Genomic DNA, 5224 nt, shown 5'->3' on the forward strand with positions numbered 1-5224 from the left:
ACAACTGCTCAGTTTGGGGAGCTTTTGCTTGTACTGAAAGTTGCATGAAGGTTTTTATCTTTGAGGTTTCTCCAGCCAATATTATTGGGTTAAATTCTGTATCAGGCACATACCTGCGCCCAAAAGGCTCCAGGAAGGGCTCTTTTCTCTTCAATTACACAACAGATAATCCATAAAATTGGCTTCAGCAGAATGACACGGACCCAATCATTTTTAACATTTCTGGCAGTCAAATGTCATTTGTCATTTAAAGGGGAGGAAAATATCTATCCGCTCCCTTGGCAAGCTGCAGTCAGCTGGTTAGACAGGAGCTATGTCCTCCTAGATGGCCTCTAGATCCGTCTGCTGGATCCATCCGCACTGCTCCGTCTTGACCATGAAGAGCTGGTCGGGAGCAGCCAGTTGGGTTTACTGCCAAAGCGCTCTTAGCAGCAAATTTCCTCAGGGCATCCTGAGCATCTGGACGATGAAACATCAGCTCCTGGGCATCTTCTAGGAGAAGCCGTGGTGGCCGTGAGCTCTCAGTATGGTGCAGATGTCCCTTGAGACTAAATTCTGTGGGGAAGGACGTCCTGAGTGTCACAAGGTTGGTTGTCTGGGTTATGGGGCTGGCAATTATTTTGGGCTTGGCTAGAAGGCTGGCTTTTAACTTTAAGAATTACTCATTCATGGTGCCTTTGCACAGTTCGTTCATGATACTCGGATTCGGCAGCAGCGTGCGGGTGGGTTCAGGGAAAGGATCGTGAAAGCAGGGAGTTTGTCTGGTTTTTCCCTTCCAGGAAAGAAGCCTGTTGGCAGGACGTCCCCAGGCTGCCGTGGCATCGCCGAGACGAGACGCTGCCGAGTGCTTCGGGGCGGTCCCCCTTCTGCATGAGACATCAACACACGTCACCAGCATCGTTCATTACGCTGGTAACAGTTCTGTTACCGGAAGATAATGATATTTCAAAGACAAAAGGGCAGCTGACCGGGACCTGCAGAGCTGTACTTCCTGCTGTGACTTTGGGTACAACGGTTCGTTAGGAGCAGAGCAGGTTGTGGAGGCAATGATTTAAGGTAATCATGGAAATGGCTGCCTGATTGCATGAGCTGGGGTCTCAAAAGCAGCAACGCGTGAGCTGCATCCCTCCTTTGCACGTCCCTGACTACAGGTTCTGGCATCCCTTCACTGGGAAGACCCAGGACCACTCGAGTCACAGTGTTGTAAAGACTTTGCTGTTTGAGGTAGTTAACCCTGAAATGCAAGGCTCCAGCTGAGCTTACAGCACGAAAAGCCTGTAAGCATTTAATCATAGATGCTAAGTTACTGCCGGATGGATGCTTTTCATATGTTAGGGCTATACTGCCTTCCTGCAGATGAATTACTTCAAGTAGCCGTGTTTAATATTGAAGGCGCTGCTACCAGCCACGGATCGTGCCAGCACTTACATGTACTCAGATAAATGAAAATGTCACTATCGGTGAATCCCTCCAAATCGCAAATCAAATACGCTGCTGAGCTGCCAAACTGGGACAATTTGAATGAGAGATTTAAAGAAGAGAGAGATTTTTTTTTTTAATGCTGCTGAAGCGCACGGCATAATCCTTCATCATCACTTTAAAAACTGTCTTTAAATTAATCCAAAATGAATATGTCTTGGCAGACGTGATGAAATGTTCAGCTGTACATAAAGTTTTTGCCAGCTGTCTTGGCAAACTAAATGGCAGACTTCAGTCTTCCTTACAGTCACTTTTTGCTGCTGAAAACCCTAAATCCGATGGCACCGGGAGAAAATTGGAGGCCTTCGAGTATCCGGAGAGGAGCTACAGAGCGGTGACAAACTCGGTGACGTCCCTGATGATGCTATCCCGGCTCCTCCTCCTATTTATGAAACGATGAAACAAATGCTTTTCAAAGAGCAAAACAGCTTACTAAAAACTGGCAATTTAAACTAGGAACAGCTGTCCTCGCCCTGCTGCTTCTATTTTCGTCCCTGAAGCCATTATCAGGGTCCGTCCCTCTCCCGGCGCAGCTCCTGCATCCCAGTCTGCAGTGCCCCCCCCACGAATCCTGCCCAGCGCGGGTGCTCAGGGTACAGGGGTCCTGGGGTGCTCAGCCCCGTCAGAGCTGGCTGTCCCTATTTAAGGACTGTATCAACCAGAGAATAATGGGAATAAACCATGCAGGGATCTGGAAATTCAAAGCCTCTTCCAAACCGGGTGCTGGAGGACCACCAGTGGCTTCTTCAGATGGGGTCTGGGTCACCAAAACCGGCGGAGAAAGAGGGACCGCACCTGGGATGGTGGCCCTGGGTGCCAGTGTGGCAAAGGCAGCTCGCCGGGGAAATGGGGAATAAATGGTGGGCAAAGAATTGCCTTAAAATGTGGGGTTTTTCCTAATACAGCCTTGCGTGTGGTTTTGTTGCTCAGGCTGTTCCTACGGGGGGGAAAACCCACCTTCATCCCTTGATAGGGGATGTTCAGTATCCAGTATATTTACTTGGCTGAGCTTCAGATTAAATATTCTGCTTAGTGCCGTGTGTCTTGTACGTGTCTCTGCAGTGCTGAGCAGTGGAGCGGAGAGAAGCAACGGAGCCATTTTCACCCTGAAACGAAGCTCTTTGTGATGGCTCCAGGAAAAAACCCTCAACCTCCCCCCAAGAAAAAGCAGCTTCGGCGTCTGCAATCTTGCAAGTTTCTCCCAACTGAAATACGAAGTGAAATTAAATTTAAATTCTTTTCTTTCTCCTAAATCAAATCTCGCAGGCGCCAATTGCCCTTTAAAAGGTCAACCTTTTAGCCCACAAAATGCGTAATCAATACATTATTGACCTAAACAATAGCCATAAACTTCAGGCTGCCTTTATCTCCTCGCTTGGCTTCTCCTCCTTCCTGACAGAGCACGTTTGGGCTGGGAAGATGGCAGCTCCTGATGAAGGTGGCATGGAGAGAGCTCATAAAACCCCACGTCCACAGCGGTCCTGGAGGAACACGAGCACCACCAGCACCACACGAGGCAGGATTGCCTCTTTTCTTTCTTCCGTTGTCTTTCTTTCTCGCTTTGGTTTCCTGGAGGACACGTTAGCAGTTTCAGAGGCCACTTGCACGTCTTACAGAACCATTACTGTAGGACCAAAGGAATTGAGTTTAACAAATGTTCTCCCAGCTGTTTGAGTCTGGCCAGTTTTGGACTGGAAATGGTTTCTGGTGGAGCAGCCAGTCCGGTCGGGAGGTGGATTTGCAGCATGTCCGTCCCTAACATAGACCCAGAAGACGTTTGCCAGCAGCACTTCTTTCACTCATCACGGCGTTGTGTTTCTCTGTTCAATTAGATGTGCTACACGGGACGTACAACCGCACCAGAGCCACGCCAGCACACGTCAGCAGCAAGACCAAGGGGCCCACGTCCAGGTCACCGTGGCCACCAGGACCAAGGGTGGCCTTGAGAGGATGGAGGTGATGCTCTCCTGAAAAGTGACCCTTTACCAGGGAGGAAGGAGGCAGAGTTTGGCCCGTGGCTCCCCGCAGCAGGGAAGAAGGTAGGAGGCTGGAGCATGGGGACGGATGGGTTGATGCCACATTTGAGCGTACCAGCTTCCACCTGGTACTGGAGACAGATGGCAGAGACCCTTCTTGACTCTTTGGGGAAGAAACAGCCATTTTCAAGCAATACCTTCCTGCTTGCTGTTACTGACTCTGTGCAGCCAAAAGAAAGTCCAGTGAGTACACGGAAGAGCAGTGCTAGAGAATAAACCAGAAACCGTGGTCCTGACCCAGAGAGCTAATAATTAGGAAGAAAATACACTGATTGGAAAGGGACCGAGCCTAGACAGGCAGCTTGGATGTGTATATATAGTATGTATATATATAGTATGTACATATGTATATGTCAAAATGGCATATCATTATTATTTATTATTCTATCGTTATCTATAAAATGACTCCCTTTCATGGTACCACCCTATGTGTTGAAGGGCCATGAGTGGAGGCACACCCCTGGCTGGGTTTGGGTGGGTGCCCTATAGTATGCTACATATATAAAGAAGCGATGGGTGAGTAGTGACTACAAGTAGCATCTGAGCTGCATTTGGGGCAGGACTTTTAGGGGATGCCAGGCTTTCCCCAGGCTGGTTTCAGCCATCCCAGCCAAGCCGGCCGTCACCCTGGGCCTTCGGGAGGGCGGCAGGAGGGTGCCGGGGAGCGGGAGCCGCGGGCGGTGAGGCAGCGCGCCCTGTGTAATGAGGCTGCCGATGACGGATTTACCTCATCTATTACCTTGTGCGGTGCGTATGTTTATGTTGTGGCTACGAGCATTAAACGAGGGCAGATTAGTTGTGTTTGTGCAGCTGCCAAGTTCGCTGTTGTGACATTTCCATCTGCCTCGCTGTTGTATAACCCTCTGCTCCCGCTGAAATTAAGAGCAAGGAAGAAATCCCCTCCTTCCCCGCTCCTCACGCCAGGGCTGGCAGGGCAGCTTATCCCCCAGCCCTCGGCATCGAGTCCCAAAGCCTTCCCTCCAACCTAGACCTGAAATCCCATGTCTTGCCCCATGGCCTTGGGCTGCTCTGCAGCCAACGGAGAGCAAAAACCCTGTTTGAACTGATGTATTTCAGCATCACGACTGGCTCTGATAAGCTTGGAGGGCTGACAGTCATCTTCAGGTCAAAACAATTTAGGACCTGGTTCTGGGAAGCCCTTATTTTCATCTCTCTGGTGTGCACCAGCAGAAGCTATCAGCAAAGGCAGCAGCTGTTCGTACCGTGGCAGACCCTTACCCTTACCCCCTAGAAAAGTTAGAGTAGGATGGAGAGCATCTCTGAAACGTCCCAAATCACGGCCTGCAGAGATCTGCTGGCAATGGCTGGTGGACCCAGGGCTTGTTTTTCGGCTCTTTGTGGGCTGGGGCTTGGATCTGGGACTCATGAAGTTGGGAAAATTGGCCAGGCAATCCTAGCAGTGCCTCCATCCCCCATCATGGACCATAAGGTGCCCAGTGAATCCTCTTGATTTAAGAGACTCAGAAGAGGGTTTGGCACCCTGCACTCCCAGGAGAAGGCCAGATGCAGAGGGGTTAGGCTTAGGACAGGTGGATAGGGTTAGGATTTTTCATGATGCCTTTGCAGCGCTGCCCTTTCAAGTTTTAAGAGTGTCTTCGCTTACTAGCTTCCTCCTACCTCGACAGTAACCTTTGGGATGGCAAGTCGGTGGGGTGAGTGTGGGAGATGATGAAAGACGGGAAGGTGAA

At 50.1% G+C, this 5224-nt stretch overlaps 1 long non-coding RNA gene across 1 annotated transcript; it reads left to right on the forward strand.

Moving 5' to 3' along the window:
* Nucleotides 1-236: 236 nt before the first annotated feature.
* Nucleotides 237-4321, forward strand: LOC142074694 (uncharacterized). Its single transcript, XR_012670671.1, has 3 exons — nt 237-586; nt 780-1056; nt 3312-4321. It is a non-coding gene; the product is annotated as an uncharacterized LOC142074694 (long non-coding RNA).
* Nucleotides 4322-5224: the final 903 nt, after the last annotated feature.

This window comes from Calonectris borealis, chromosome W (genome assembly GCF_964195595.1).
Source record: "Calonectris borealis chromosome W, bCalBor7.hap1.2, whole genome shotgun sequence".
Taxonomy (NCBI): Eukaryota; Metazoa; Chordata; class Aves; order Procellariiformes; family Procellariidae; genus Calonectris; species Calonectris borealis.